The sequence below is a fragment of the Boleophthalmus pectinirostris genome, unplaced genomic scaffold, assembly GCF_026225935.1.
Source record: "Boleophthalmus pectinirostris isolate CB_2022bp ecotype Guang Dong unplaced genomic scaffold, ASM2622593v1 HiC_scaffold_17, whole genome shotgun sequence".
Lineage (NCBI taxonomy): Eukaryota > Metazoa > Chordata > Actinopteri > Gobiiformes > Gobiidae > Boleophthalmus > Boleophthalmus pectinirostris.
In genome coordinates this window covers 3,456,511-3,472,340 of record NW_026571115.1, presented here as the reverse complement: position 1 = coordinate 3,472,340, position 15,830 = coordinate 3,456,511, and the positions used below count along the sequence as shown (strand labels likewise).

Sequence of the window (15,830 nt, the reverse complement as noted above, 5' to 3'; positions counted from 1 at the left end):
CTGGGCTTTTTATTTTCTTTTAGCAGAAAAAAAATCTTATGTTACGATTTCCTTGTCTTTGCTTCTCTACAGCAAATCAAGTAATCCAAAGTACTCAGATTACATTACTCATTTTAAGTCATTTAATGGATTACGTTACAAACTACATTCTGGTGTGTATGTAATCTGTAATCTGTAGAGGAATACATTTTAAAAGTAACTCTCCCAACACTGACTGTGGCTTAGACTCTAAAAAAAGAATCTCCCTAAATAGTTTTAATATTTGCAATTCACTCCCAGGTCATATTTCAATCAAATCTTGTTTAGAAGAGTAAGCACTTTCTCTTCACAACTTCCCAAAGCAGCTCCACAAACTGCAGCTGCTAGCCCCACTGTTTATTAGCATAGCATTAGCATAGCATTAGCATAGCGCTCGGTGCCACAGCGGCTCGTGCTGATTCAGCTGAGAGACGCCGCACCGTTTCGGAGAATTATTCTGTCCAAAAGAATTTCATATTTTAATTTCACAGTTGTCTCTGCTCCTTCTGCGGCTGCGTCCAAAACCAACCGAGCGTCCTCGACTCAAACACGGGAAATCAAAGTCAAGAGACGTCCACAAAGGTCTCCACACTGTTTGTAGAAATCAGAAATGTGATCAGTGAGCAAGACCACTGTCATCTTGGTTTGACAACTATTTGAAATAATAAGCTACCAGGCCTTTATTTGAACTTATTCTAAATGGTCAGTTCAAGGCTATGTCCTTTACTGAAAGCATGAATTTTGTTGTAATTTAGTATCTTTGCTTTCTAAACTTTTGTTAATGACTGTATTACAAAACTGATATGAAATTGTTTACAGAGATGATTATTTAACCACTCAATCAAAAGAAACGTGGGAGTGGGAGTAACTCCCATACCAGGTGTTGAACCCGGGCCACCTGGGTGAAAACCAAGCATCCTAACTGCTAGACCATATGGGAAAATCAGGCCTTGATCTACTGGTCACTTTCCTAGTCAAGTACAGAGACGAAACATTCATAAAGTCAAACTTTTATGATACAAGAACAGACCACAGCTACTTTTCAAAGAAACCTAAATTGTATTTATAAGATGAATGGTTGCAAAGCAATAAACCAGAGCTAAATAATGAGTGGATAAAAGCAAACTTCAGGCATGTGAGCCTGGTTAGTTCAGACAGTAGAACACCAGACTTTAATCAACAAAATTAGGTATCAGTGATTATTTTGAGACTATTCAAAGAACCATGTCATACACAATGTTTTCAGAAAACCATGCCGAAATAGCTCAGTTGGGAGAGCGTTAGACTGAACATCTAAAGGTCCCTGGTTCAATCCCGGGTTTCGGCAAATGTGTTATTTTCTGTGCTTCAGCTTCATGTTGCCATTCAGGATTTACACAACTGCACCGACCTTTTAAACTGAAGGTCTGTGTTTCAAGTCCCTGTTCAGGCGATTGTAGATTTCCAAGACCAAGACTACAGAAGTAAGAGAGCCTGGATAGCTCAGTCGGTAGAGCATCAGACTTTTAATCTGAGGGTCCAGGGTTCAAGTCCCTGTTCAGGCAGTTCTATATTTATAACAAGGGAACAAGAACAGTTGGAAATAACTACTGCATATAGGCAATAAACCATGGAACTTGGAATGAATGGCAAGAAACTTCTCAATTGTGTCTCAAAATGATTACAAACATGAAACATTCATAAAGCCAAACCTTTATGATACAAGAACAGACCACAGCTACTTTTCAAAGAAACCTCAAATTGTATTTATAAGTTGAATGGTTGCAAAGCAAGTGGCCTTAAACCAGACCTAAATAATGAGTGGATACAAGCAAACTTCAGGCATGTGAGCCTGGTTAGCTCAGACGGTGGAACACCAGACTTTAATCAACAAAATTGAGTATCAGTGATTGCTTTGAGACTTTATTCAAAGAACCGTGTCATACACAATGATTTCAGCAAACCATGCAGGAATAGCTCAGTTGGGAGAGTGTTAGACTGAAGATCTAAAGGTCCCTGGTTTAGTTCTGGGTTTTGCTATTTGCTGTGCTTCACACACAACTGCGTCTACCTTTTAATCTGAGGGTCCATACTTCAAGTCCCTGTTCAGGTGATTCTAAATTTCCAAGAACAAGACTACAAAAGAACAAGAGCCAGGATAGCTCAGTCAGCAGAGCATCAAACTTTTAATCTGAGGGTCCATGGTTCAAGTCCCTAATCAGGTCATTTTTTTATTTATAACAAGTCAACAAGAACAGTTGGAAATAATCACTGCATGTAGGTGTGGCAAGACCAGCTTTGAGGGTCTAGGCTGCGGGTGCTCTTACCTGGCGTTCCATGGCGCTGTGCTGGTGGACTATTTAAGCGCTCCCTTCTCAGTCATTCCCCCTTTTTGGCTCACACGCTCTTCCGGGCCTGTCCTTGTGGCCGCTCTGTCCTCCAGCTCAGTGCCGCTGTTTGGCCGCTGTTCCTCACCGCATCAGTCTCTCGCTCACGGAGCACCTAGGGCGCGCTTTCATCTCTGCCGACAAGCTCCACGGGTGAGCCCAGTGAGTCCCTCGCCATTGCGCTTGGCTGTGCACCGCCGTGTCCCTTAAACCGCGGCGGCAGCGTGTGCCGGTCCACGTTGTTTGGACCACGTCTGGACGCAGTAATTCTGTGTAAAGTTACCTTTGATTCAGCCTGGGGATTGTGCACTGTCACTGTCACTTCTAACCACGGTGTCAGCGGGGGCCTGCAGCGCGGTGAGCACACCGCCTCTGCTGTTTTGTTTTGTTTTGCTTTGTTTTGTTTTACCTTTGCTTTACGTTTGCTTTTTGTTTGGCTTTAGTTTTGCTTCATTGTTTTGCTTTACGTTTGCTTTACTGTTTTGTTTTGCTTGTTTTGTTTCACTGCTGTTTTGTTTTACTCTTGCTCTGCTTTATATTTGTTTTGTTTTACTTCTGGTTTTGGGGTTTGGTTTAGTATTTTCAATATTGTGTACCTGTTCTCCCACTGTAGTCTTTTACTGTTTGCCTATTTTTATGGATGCAGCTACTTTTAACCAACTTAAATCTGTCTTTTAAAACAGAAAAAAATAAAGGTTGTGTAAATGATGGAACCTGGCTCTCTCCCTCAATGATATGCTTACCTGTGTGCCTTACATTTAGACTTTATTTCCCCAAACTAGATTTGGTGGCATTGTTGCGACAACTTATAATAAAACTTAACATTTCCCGGAGTGTTGAACCTCTTGGTCGCCACATAGGTAATAAACCGTTGAACTAGGAATGAAGTCTTCTAGCATGACAAGAAACTTCTCAATTGCTTCTTAAATGATTACAGACATGAAACATTCATAAAACCAAACAGACACAATATCTTAATGTCACGGATTTCAAACAATGAAAAAAACAACAACAATGCAGTGGATCAGAATGAAGACAATGCACTCGACAGTGAAGGGATCTGACAACCCTCTGGCATAGTGACAACACAGCTACGTCAGAGACGTCATCAGAGAACATATGGATGTTCCACTGGAATGAAATGTGATGTCACTGGCACTACAGCAGTTAACCTTAGACTCTGTGGCGCAACGGTAGCGCATCTGACTCCAGATCAGAAGGCTGTGTGTCAAATCACATCAGGGTCGTTTGCTTTCTTGATTACGTTGTCAATGTTGTGCAGCAGAACAGTAGAGATTGTGCTAGCCTCTGATAGACAGATGTTGTAGATTATGTTAAGAGCTGTATATGTGCACTAGCTATGTTTTCAGAAAACCATGTCGGTACCTGGCAGCCACTAGACTGTATATGGGGACCAGTGATGTTCATGGGTTAGTCTTTCCCTCGCCAATCAAGTGGCTGTGTTTAGCTTTTCCTGGCCAGTCAAGTAGTAGCATCTGACATTTGACATTTGACTGCTCCTCAGTCCACTCTCCAGTCTGCTATCCAGTCTGCTCTTCAGTCCACTCTCCTGTCCATGTCTTCACAGCAAGCTGTAAGTTAAACTCCCATGAAGCACAATAATGATTGATGTCAGTAATTCTTAATGGTTAATGTTTATACTTCTTCTTAGGCTGTGGATGAGCACAGTACGTATGCCTGGAATGGATCATGTTGACCAGCTTGCAGAGTATTTGGTGGAGATAAGAAATGAGAAAGGCCTAACTCTTACCAACCAGTAAGTTAGCACCATTGTGGGCCTGTGGCAGAACCTGGAACAACATGATAAGAACAGAATTGTGTAGACTGCATGACATCAGGACAGACTGTTCACTGGGTGCTTTAGGTCCCCCAAAAAGAAGGCTGTTTATGCAGGAGTTAACAGTACAAAAAGGTGTGTACTTGGTTCGACTGGATCTGCAGCTCAGTGGCCAAACTGCAGCCGCCTAGTTGAAACTATATTTATTCGACTATGTAACTTTCATAACAGCCCCCAAAAAACAGGACACCAAACCTCATCAAGATGGTCACTAATTCTACATGGTTCGACAGCTCATATTGAACAATGGCATTATCATGAAAGGCACCACCCTACAGCTCGTTACTGTAAATCAAACCACCTTAATACAGTGGCATAATGAACGATTTAAGGCACAAGATGTTGTCATTCTGCTGCAAGGGTTGGCATTGCCTGATGAATGGCCCCTTGCCAGTGAACCATTGCTCCCCATCAACACCAAGCCCACTGAAGTCACTCCACACAGACATGCACATGTTTACAACATGACACCTGACACAACTGGACAGGCTTAAACCAAGCTGCATGTGAAGGACAGAGCAGAGTTGAGGCCCATTCAGCCTAAACCACCAACATCTCAGACATTTTTTTATGTGCCACTGGTAATGCCACCTCAGACCACAGCACCAGGCAACATGATGCCACTATTACCACTCTCCACACCACAAGCTGAAAGCACTCCTACTGATACTGCCCAAACACAAGACACACCACAAAAACATAAGTACACAAGGACAGTTATCTCCAACAGATGCACCAAGTGTGGAGACACCCGCACCACAGACACCAGCCACAGCCAGTTTAAAGGCAGAATTTATTGCCCAAACTGGGAAACACTCACCAAGGACCAGTGGCTTAAAATGATGAGAAACAATTATACAAAGTATATATGTATATAATATATTGTTGTGTAAATAATTTTATAATACATATTTTCTGTTTTTGAGGAATAAAAATTCCCAAATGTCTCACCTTTCAATACTGTGTTTTTGCTTTTTCTTTTAATTGGATTATCGGTGATAAATAGTAAATAAAGTCAAACAAACTAATGATATTTTATATTATATTATATTACAATGTAATATAATACAATATAATATAATATATTGTTTTATTTAATTAAATTTTATTTTAGATATACAGTTACTATATTATGTGATTTAATATTAATGAGGTAAAATGGGGTCATCAACTTTACTGAATTGACTGGACAGGTCATAAAACCTAAAACAAAGAGAGTTCATCCAGGGTCCATGCACCTACTGTGACAAAGTGTACAAAAAACTTGAGTGACAATGGTGGCAAAGCAAGTGGCCTTAAACCAGACCTAAATAATGAGTGGATAAAAGCAAACTTCAAGCATGTTAGCATGTTTAGCTCAAACAGTAGAACACCAGACTTTAAGCAACCAGATTGAGTATCAGTGGTTGCTTTGAGATTCAAAGAACCATGTCATACACAATGATTTCAGAAAACCATGCCGAAATACATACTTTGTAAATGTTGTGCAGCAAAACAATAGAGACTGTGCTAGCCTCTAACAGTCAGCTGTCCTATTAGATTACGTTAAGAGCTGTATATGTTCACTAGCTATGAAGAGTTACGTTTTGGAAGCAACAAATTCAACACACACGTTCCCCCGAAACACACAGAACCACCAATATTCACAAGGCAAGATTGTGAGTGTCCATAAAGAGCGATCGGGTGACAGTCGCTCTTACCTCCGTGAGGTGCGGAGCAGAGCCGCTACTTTCTCCTGCAGTCACCTTCGAGCCCGTCCCTACAGTGAGTCCTGGTTCAGTTCTGGTTTAGTCCTAGTTCACTTCTGGTTTAGTCCTGGTTTAGTTCTGGTTTAGTCCTGGTTTAGACCTGGTTTAGTCCTGGTTCAGTCCTTATACAGCGCAAAAGTTATTTTGGTGAGAGTAACTTAAAGTAATGTAATAGTAATGTAATGCCTTACATTTTAAATACAGTAATATTGTAATGTAACGAATTACTTTGAAATGACAGTAATGGGTAATAAATAACGCATTACAGTTTCAAAGTAACTTGCCCAACAGTGCTGACTCCAGATCAGAAGGTTGTGTGTTCAAATCACGTCAGGGTCATTAGCTTTCTTGATTACTTTGTCAATGTTGTGCAGCAGAACAGTAGAGGTTGTGCTAGCCTGACAGGAAGATGTCCTATTAGATTATGTAAAGAGTTGTATATGTGTATTAACCATGCCGAAATAGCTCAGTTGGGAGAGCGTTAGACTGAAGATCTAAAGGTCCCTGGTTCAATCCCGGGTTTTGGCAAATGTGCTGTTTTCTGTGCTTCAGCTTCATGTTACTTTTCACTATTTACACAACTGTGTCTGCCTTTTAATCTGAAGGTGCATTGTTCAAGTCCCTGTTCAGGCGATTGTAGATTTCCAAGAACAAGACTACAGAAGCAAGAGAGCCTGGATAGCTCAGTCGGTAGAGCATCAGACTTTTAATCTGAGGGTCCAGGATTCAAGTCCCTGTTCAGGCGATTCTATATTATAACAAGAACAGTTGGAAATAACTACTGCATATAGGCAATAAACCGTGGAACAAGGAATGAAGTCTTCTAGCATGGCAAGAAACTTCTCTATTGCTTCTTAAATGATTACAAACATGAAACATTCATAAAGCAAAACTTTTATGATACAAGAAGAGACCACAGCTATTTTTCAAAGAAACTCAAATTGTATTTATAAGATGAATGGTTGCAAAGCAAGTGGCCATAAACCAGACCTAAATAATGAGTGGATAAAAGCAAACTTCAGGCATGTGAGCCTGGTTAGCTCAGAGAAAAAAACAAACAAACATCTGTACGTGTTGTCTGAATCACATATCTATATCTGTTTACACATGAATAAAAATATATGAAACCGAAATAGTTTCCATTGTAAATTAATAAATGTACTTGTTTTTAAAATGTTTCTACTGCAACAGCTCCTTCAGTTTACACACTGCAGCTATTTATAGTCTTTTCTGCTAATACAAGCAATCTTTCTGTGACATATTTTGCATTTCTGTGAACAGTTAAAGGTACATCAGTTTACGACCTTGTATGAACTGTAAGCTAAATTAGTTGAAGTGCATGTATGTTCAGCCTTGTACAGTTAGAACCTTCCCCCGTGTACACACACACAGGGAAGTTCCTTTGTAAGACACACATGCTCCTGCTGTGTGGACCTTCACTCTTCTCATATCAGATAAAGGGCTTCTTTCAACTCTCCGCCTGCTCTGGAATCGCTTCTTTCACGACTGCATTTACTAATATTTTCTCTGTTCAGAATAGGAAAAGGCCATGGAGCTCAACAGTGACCGTCTGCCCCTGGTTCTGAAAGTAAATTTCCCATAGACTTGCCAAATAAAAATAATGTTAAAGTCTAAAAGCTCAGGACTAATCAGCTCTGCGCCACAAGGCTTCAAATCTGATTCTGAAACTTTAGAAATGGCTGCGTTATTAGGACATTTTTCTGAGTCCTTTGTCTTTTCGGACAGCATTATGTTATAGCAGTTATCTCATAGGTGGTTGGCCTCTGCGACGCCTATCAACTCTTAATATTAGATTATACATTTTTTTTTTTGTAATAGGAAAAAATGTGTACTTCCGGAACCAGAGCCGACGTGGGGCAGAAGAGGGCATACCAGTTGTTGTTAGTATTAATGTGATGTAAACTCCACTCTGGCCTCTGAAAGTTGTGAAAAGTGATTATAAACTCATCGTGACGTGGTGAATAACTACGATGCTCTGAATGCAGAAGGCACGTGAGTTTGGACCAGTGCAAACTGTTTAAAATCAACTAGTTCTGTTTTTCACCTTTTTAGACACTATAAATCAGATACACCACGTCATTAGAGTAAATTGTGGAAGATTCATTTTAATGAGTGACATTGAGTGGTTATTTTAAAGTGTCTCTGATCTGTCAGAGACGTGAGCCGACGGGACACATGAGGAGACGGTACAGAGAAAGTGATGGCTTTTAGTGTCATCCAGAAATACAAAACTATTAGAGAAAAACACAACTGCAGGAGCTGAGGAGTCACAGTGACACGAGGAGACTGCAGGAGGCTCTAGAGTTATTTAGTGAGATCAGACAAATATAATGGAGGCAGCTCTAAAAGATTTGATTTAAAGGGGGAATAAAGCACATTTCATAAACTTGACCTCCTCCTCTCATCTTTGTTCCTGCATACAAGGAAACACTTTCAAATCAAATAATTAACTGATAACAGCTGAATTGCTGACTTCTTCTGAATTATAAAACGTTGGACATGATATCCAGGTTCGTATTTTGGTTGTTTATCCAATCAGAAAGCAGAATGAGTGTCACATGACCCTCTCATTTGGGCTAAGATAAGATAAACTTTATTGTCCCCCAACTGGACATTTGTTCTGGGCACAAAGTGCAAGGTACAGACCTCAATTAAAACAATACAGTGCAGATAATAAATCATAAATAAATAAATAAATAATAGAAATAATGCACTGCTGCCACTTGTACAATCAGTGCGCTCAGTGACGTGCGTAGCCATTTGCTGCCCTAAGCACAAATGCTTTGTGGTGTTTATTAAAAACAGACTTCTGGTATAGTGTAAAATAAACTATTCAAACAAATAAACAGAATATAAATAACTCAACTTAAATCAATGCAATAACTCCATCCACCCATCTGCACAGAAGTCTCCCCCAACTGACAACACCTGCTTGTTTTTAGCAGGAAGTACCTCCCCCTGGTGAGGATCAGTTCCTTTATACGTAACTTTCCAACGTCCAAAGGAAGTACATTTGTTTACATGAGTCTAAGTCCCTTTTAAAATTAAAGTGTTTAACATAAACTAAACAGTGTTGAAAATAATCTATAAAAATCAAATGCACAAAAATAATTAAACAAAACTTAAACTGGGTCTCCTCCGCATGGTCCAGCCCACAACCTCCTCCCAAGGTTTTAAAAATGGCCGACATGAGGCACGCCCCCTCTTCTGAATGTGAATGTATGATGTAACTGAAATGTATCAACAAATAAAACATTTAAATTAATGTGTTATGTGATAATTAAACAAAGCTAAGAATTATTGTAACTGTATTGGTAGGATATGGTCACAAATTAACTAATGTAAAATTAAACAAATGAATGTTAATTTTAAATGGGACAAAGGCTCACTTTGTCACAGTCCCAGTTTCAGTATCCCGAATAAGTCAGTATCCCGGTTACGAGTAACCGGGATACTGCAGCTGGGATATTCCAATAGTAATCGGGATACTGTGTCATGTATATGCAGTACCTGAATACGACAACATAAAGTTGAGTGCCCACGTCTGCCCACGTCTGCCCACGTCTGTCCAGACATTTCTTTGACCATATTTGTCGCCTCTACTTTTTGGGCTTGTCTGCGCAGAGAATGGCACAAATTGCCAAAGCAGCACATCTGTTTTTTGCCTGGATCAGCATTGTGTCTGTGGTTTTCTAATTCTGGAACAACAACTCTGGTCGTTATGTGAACGTACAGTGTGCACAGGCAGGTCGCATCCGAGCATCGGTTCGTTCAGTGTGAGAACATGATTCGTGAGCTGTGAACTTTTAAACCCTGCGATTTGGTCGTACAGTTTGAACTGGGGCTGAATGACACAACCGAAAATATTGCACAGTGTACGTCCGGCATTAGGTGGATCCGGATCCTCCTAACCAGTGGGGGGGAACTACAGTCAAAACTACAACTCCCAAAAAATGGACTATAACACAGTATCCTCCACTACAGCGCTGAGTCTTATGAGAATTATTTACACCTATTTAAACCAACTGGATTTCACAATTCTAAAATCCAGTTGGTTTAAACCTTAAATGCCTCTCTCTGATCTGAAGTCACTACGTAAAACCCAACACCTACAGCCATCACGAGTCAGTGCTAGTGCAGCCTCTGCAGCTCAGGGAGGGAATTCTAGACGTTCTAAGCTTTCACTTGACACATTCTTTGCTCAAAGGTACCTTGAAAAACATGCACGTTGTTATGTTATTAGGTTCTTTTTTCAGACCTAGAGTTTTGTTTCATACCTGACAGTTTGGACTGCTCACTAGCGTCTTCCTCAGAGTGGTCACGTGATGTTGCTGTGACGTGTCTGGTCAGCTGATTTTGGCGCTGTCTTCCTACCGGTGGAGGCAGGGCGACAGCGCCATCTGCAGTCTGACTTCCTCAGGACAGTATCCCAGGTGTGTGAGAGTAAAAAAGCCCCCTCGTCCTGGTTATATTGTCCTGTAGGCATATTTCTGTATTTTGATTGCCTCTTTAATCCAGCGGCAATGTTTTTTTTTACTCTGTCCCAATGATGTTTGCTCCATCCCAATCCATAACATGGTTCTCTCTTTTACAATGGTCAGAAATGGCCGATTTGAGTTGTTCCTGTTTTGCTTTGTGTTTTGTTGCTCATGTGCACGCCTTCGCTCTTTCCTTCTCGTATTCTGTTCTATGTTCCTTTTTTCGTGTATTGAACTCCCTCCCTGTTTCCCCGATGTGTGTTTTATTGCAGGACATGCAGGGTATTTCGTATATGACATTACATTTATGCTCCGGTTCTATTTTGTCTTTCGGGTGGACGAGTAGTTGTCTGAGTTTTCACGTGACCACTCTGAGGAAGACGCTAGTGAGAAGTCCAAACTGTCAGGTATGAAACAAAACTCTAGGTCTGAAAAAGAACCTAATAACATGAATCTCACTAGACTATGCACATTGTTCCTTTGAGTGTGACTTTCTCTAAACAGATCTGACCTGTACTTTGGTCTCGTGTGCACATCTGCTTGTATCCATGGAAACAGACATAATGAATTGATTTCATCGTTATGAAGCAGTGTTTTGATGCTTCTGTTTAGTACGGGGCCATTTCAGGAAACTATAAAACTCTTTACAAACTCAACCCCAAACCTTGCTTCTGTAACATCTGCTCCATCGCTCTCCATAGCACACGGTACATTTCTGAACAGACTCCGAGCCTAAACGTTTTCTAACCTCCATTTCGGTGTTGCAGTCGCAGCGTAACACCGACGTTTTCCATCCAAGTGTCCGTGAGATTATTTTTGATTTCCATTTGAAACCAATTAGCGTAGACGTCGTCCCCGGTGTCGGCGCAGGAGCATGAGCCTGGATAATTGGTGTGAAATGAACAAAAAGTGGCGCTGGAGAGGGGCTGCTTTTTGGAAACGCCCCGAGCTTTTGTCGAGCAGGAGAATCACGATGGAAGAGCTAACAGATTCAGTGGAAAACGGAAAGTTCAACGGCGTTCACGGGTTTTAGAGGAAGTTGAAGTTTTTATTTCATGCTGAGACTGAGAGAGGAGGGAGTTGGAGTCAAAACCAAGGTGGTGCAGTAGTAACGCTTGTTGACAAATTTGGACATTTTGCAAATTCTGTTAGATAAGAAATTAAAGTTGTACAATGCAATGTTTCACCACCTGTTTGTCTATATGGAGATGTAATTGCATTGACTGGTATGTTCCACAGTATGGCATTACACTCATCTATCTCGCTTTTATTATTTCAGGTGTTTCTAGTATTATTAGTCCAAAACAAGGATTCTCAGTTCTAGCACAGTTCAACTTTGTTTTAGTCCTGGTTTTATCCTGGTTTAGTCCTGATTTAATCCTGGTTTACACCGAAGGGATCTGACAACCCTCTGGCATAGTGATAACACAGCTACATCAGAGACTTCTTGTGTCTTCACACATGGATGTTCCACTGGAATGAAATGTGATGTCACTGGCACTACAGCAGCTAACCTTAGGCTCTGTGGCGCAACGGTAGCGCGTCTGACTCCAGATCAGAAGGTTGTGTGTTCAAATCATGTCAGGGTCATTAGTTTTCTTGATTACTTTGTCAATGTTGTACAGCAGAACAATAGAGCTTGTGCTTGTGCCTCTGACAGGCAGATGTCCTATTAGATTATGTTAACAGCTGTATATGCACATTAGCCATGCCGAAATAGCTCAGTTGGGAGAGCGTTAGACTGAAGATCTAAAGGTCCCTGGTTCAATCCCGGGTTTTGGCAAAAGTGCTATTTTCTGTGCTTCAGCTTCATGTTGCCTTTCAGGATTTACACAACTGCACCGACCTTTCAAACTGAAGGTCTGTAGATTTCCAAGAACAAGACTACAAAGGCAAGAGAGCCTGGATAGCTCAGTTGGTAGAGCATCAGACTTTTAATCTGAGGGTCCAGGGTTCAAGTCCCTGTTCAGGTGATTCTATATTTATAACAAGGGAACAAGAGCAGTTGAAAAAAAAATAAAATCACTGGATAGGTCTTAACCATGGAACGAGGAATGAAGTCTTCTAGCGTGATAAAAACTTCTCAAGTGTCTCTTAAATGATTACAAACATGAAACATTCATAAAGCCAAACCTTTATGATACAAGAACAGACCACAGCTACTTTTCAAAGAAACCCAAATTGTATTTATAAGATGAATGGTTGCAAAGCAAGTGGCCATAAACCAGACCTAAATAATGAGTGGATAAAAGCAAACGTCAGGCATGTTAGCATGTTTAGCTCAGACAGTAGAACACCAGACTTTAAGCAACCAGACTGAGTATCAGTGGTTGCTTTGAGATTCAAAGAACCATGTCATACACAATGATTTCAGAAAACCATGCCGAAATACATACTTTGTAAATGTTGTGCAGCAAAACAATAGAGACTGTGCTAGCCTCTAACAGTCAGCTGTCCTATTAGATTACGTTAAGAGCTGTATATGTTCACTAGCTATGAAGAGTTACATTTTGGAAGCAATGAATTCAACACACACGTTCCCCGAAACACACAGAACCACCACTATTCACAAGGCAAGATTGCGATGGCCGGGAATCGAACCCGGGTCAACTGCTTGGAAGGCAGCTATGCTAACCACTATACCACCATCGCAAGATGAGCAGCAAATCACACAGTGACATCACCTTCCATTCACGCGGACATCACAGTCTCCTCAAAGGGCCTCAAAGGCTGCTATGCTATCCACTATACCACCATCACAAGGTGGAGGTGACATCACACAGTGACATCACAGTGTCCTCTCATAGTGGTGTTGAAAGTCAGTGAAATGATATGGTGACTCCCTACAGACAAAATCATATCAAAATCACAGATAGCTAGCAGTAGTAAGACAGAATGACTGAGTGCATATAAGCCACTACTGTTGATCCCAAAAGCTAGTAATTCCCATTCCAGGAGCTGAACCCAGGCCGAGACGATGCGCACTATGTTGAGGGGAACTGTGGCGGTCATCTCTGTTTCGACTGTCCCAAGCAAATAATTAGAGAACGATGTTCGGGTTTTGTCACTAGTTGCTGTCATATGCCTAGCAACAAAACCTATGAAAGGAAAGTCAACATGCAAATCAAATAGCCAGTATTGCGGTAACCTCCCAGAGAACACGTAAAATGACCTCACAAAGTAACCTCACACAGTGATGTCACAGTGAGCTCTAGTGTATGCGGTAGTGTGGGGAATGGGGGCACAGAACTTTTTAACTGCACCTTGGGTAACATGCTTTCGTACACGTCCCCTCAAAGAGAAACAACCAGTGTTGTGCAAGTTCACACTTTTCACGAACTAGTTCAAAGTTCAGTTCACACATGTTCAAAGTGAACAGTTCACGTTCATAGTTCACAATTTTAATTTAGAACTAGTTCAAAGTTCATTTCATTTTAGTTTTAAGTGAGATCTGTAAATGAAAGACTGCACTTACTTTTCAAACTGACTTCCAGTTTACAACAACTTTACAAGATATTAAACATAAGCACTATAGAGTCACATCAGCCCGTTTGACATTATAATGTGTTTAATGCAGCTTTGACACATTTGTTTACATTGTACAGAAACGAAACTTAAAACTGCATGGCTAATTTGCATAAACTGTAAACACTGGAAAAAAGCAGCTTTTTCCTTGTGCACTAATGCATCAGCTTCTATCGGACTAAAGACACGACTATATGTGTTCTTTCTGTGACAGAGGGATGTCACTGCAATTTTTGGATGCGTAATTTGAAGAATGCATGGAAAGTGAATGAGGACAGCTCCACTGCACACGCTAGATGTGCTTGGAGCAGCGCGTCCTGTGCGCATAGATTTCAGAAAACAGGATCCATCCTATTTTTTTGACACTCTATGCAAGCATAGGCGCGTATCCCCTTCAAAATCCACAGAGAGCATGGATCTATTGTTGTATTTGTGCGTTTACCATCAGCACGTCGTGCTTCTGGGGCAGTTCTGTATTGTGTGAAAGAGCCCAGCTCCACAAAGACTGTTAATTAGTGCTTTGAAATGTACTTTTGAAATCCTTGCGTTTGCCGTGGTCAGCCTATACAGAAGGTAAATACAAGAGGCTAAACACGCCCAGTCAAGTATGATCGGCTTTCCCACACCACGAGAGGCCGTACGTTCCATTAGAGCTGCTGGTGGAGCTGCATTCGTGTTGACTCGCGGCTGTGGTTTCGTGAGGTTAAGTGCGAGCAGATCGTCACTCGTCAGGTGAAAACAAATTCCGACGTTTAATTGAACCCGAGCAGTGACGTACATCATTCATCTCACATAATTTGAACAAATTCACGTTCAAGTTCTTGATTTACAAAAGTGTTGCGTTCAGTTCAAAGTTCATTGAAAAATGAAAGTGTTAAATGAACGCGTTCATGCACAACACTGGAAACAACAGTGTCCACAACATATTCAAACATTATGTTTAAGCAAGTGTTGCGTGACCCCACTGTTACCGACCATGACTCCTATGCATCTTCCCTGCTTGACTCTCTTAAATGTGCCATGGACATTGCCCAAAAGCATGCAGCTTCTGAGCAACAACACCAAGCTACTCAATACAACAAACGTGTCAAGGGCACTTACCTGTCTGTGGGTGATCGTGTTTTGGTCGCGAATAAGGGGGAAAGAGGAAAAAGCAAACTTGCCGATAAGTGGGAAGACAAAGTGTCCACTGTTGTTGATGCAAACCCCAACATTCATGTTTACAGAATCGGTGATGCGGATGGCCACTCAAAAGTTGTACACAGGAATCTTTTGCTGAATGTAAGCTTCCTGCCACTTCTAGTCGTCTTTGCCTGATTCAGGGCGGTCACTTTGTGTTGACTTGGTCCTTCCCAGGTCCCCCCCATGAAGGTCCAGCTGACCCGTTTTCACCTGAGCACAATACTGTTACTGACTCACTTTCAGTGGCTTCGGGTTCCACTGACCAACCATATATGACGTGTTTCTATTCTCATTTTTCCTCCTCCTGTCTCTCTGGGTGTGTCTGGACTCTTCATAATGACTTCTGTAAAAAAAAAAAAAAAAAAAAAAAAAGCACCAGAGCGTCAAAACTCCTCACTCAGCACAAACCTGACAAGCCAGCGCCGAGGATACAGAGAGAAGTGTACATGATACTGAGGAAGAGGAGGAGGAAGAGGAGCCGTAATGGTGCGCTCTGACAGCTTCCTGTTTATGATGTGACAGCAGCAGAAGAAGAAGCACTTCCTCTGACACTCAGCTCCACTCCAGCTCACCAAGAGGCAAGTTACCGTCTAAAAATACACGTATGGAAAGTGTTCTGTAATTAATGGATGCA

General features: G+C 41.2%; 9 non-coding genes across 9 annotated transcripts; 8 read left to right on the top strand and 1 right to left on the bottom strand.

The window, feature by feature from the left end:
* The first annotated feature begins 1,272 nt into the window (after nucleotides 1-1,272).
* trnaf-gaa (transfer RNA phenylalanine (anticodon GAA)) lies at nucleotides 1,273-1,345 on the top strand. The gene has a single exon. It is a non-coding gene; the product is annotated as a tRNA-Phe (tRNA).
* A 144-nt stretch (nucleotides 1,346-1,489) lies between these two features.
* On the top strand, nucleotides 1,490-1,562 carry trnak-uuu (transfer RNA lysine (anticodon UUU)). The gene has a single exon. It is a non-coding gene; the product is annotated as a tRNA-Lys (tRNA).
* A 1,998-nt stretch (nucleotides 1,563-3,560) lies between these two features.
* trnaw-cca (transfer RNA tryptophan (anticodon CCA)) lies at nucleotides 3,561-3,631 on the top strand. Its single transcript has one exon. It is a non-coding gene; the product is annotated as a tRNA-Trp (tRNA).
* A 2,814-nt stretch (nucleotides 3,632-6,445) lies between these two features.
* trnaf-gaa (transfer RNA phenylalanine (anticodon GAA)) lies at nucleotides 6,446-6,518 on the top strand. Its single transcript has one exon. It is a non-coding gene; the product is annotated as a tRNA-Phe (tRNA).
* A 144-nt stretch (nucleotides 6,519-6,662) lies between these two features.
* Nucleotides 6,663-6,735, top strand: trnak-uuu (transfer RNA lysine (anticodon UUU)). Its single transcript has one exon. It is a non-coding gene; the product is annotated as a tRNA-Lys (tRNA).
* Nucleotides 6,736-12,007: 5,272 nt separating this feature from the next.
* On the top strand, nucleotides 12,008-12,079 carry trnastop-uca (transfer RNA opal suppressor (anticodon UCA)). Its single transcript has one exon. It is a non-coding gene; the product is annotated as a tRNA-Trp (tRNA).
* A 120-nt stretch (nucleotides 12,080-12,199) lies between these two features.
* On the top strand, nucleotides 12,200-12,272 carry trnaf-gaa (transfer RNA phenylalanine (anticodon GAA)). The gene has a single exon. It is a non-coding gene; the product is annotated as a tRNA-Phe (tRNA).
* A 117-nt stretch (nucleotides 12,273-12,389) lies between these two features.
* On the top strand, nucleotides 12,390-12,462 carry trnak-uuu (transfer RNA lysine (anticodon UUU)). The gene has a single exon. It is a non-coding gene; the product is annotated as a tRNA-Lys (tRNA).
* A 607-nt stretch (nucleotides 12,463-13,069) lies between these two features.
* On the bottom strand, nucleotides 13,070-13,141 carry trnag-ucc (transfer RNA glycine (anticodon UCC)). Its single transcript has one exon. It is a non-coding gene; the product is annotated as a tRNA-Gly (tRNA).
* Nucleotides 13,142-15,830: the final 2,689 nt, after the last annotated feature.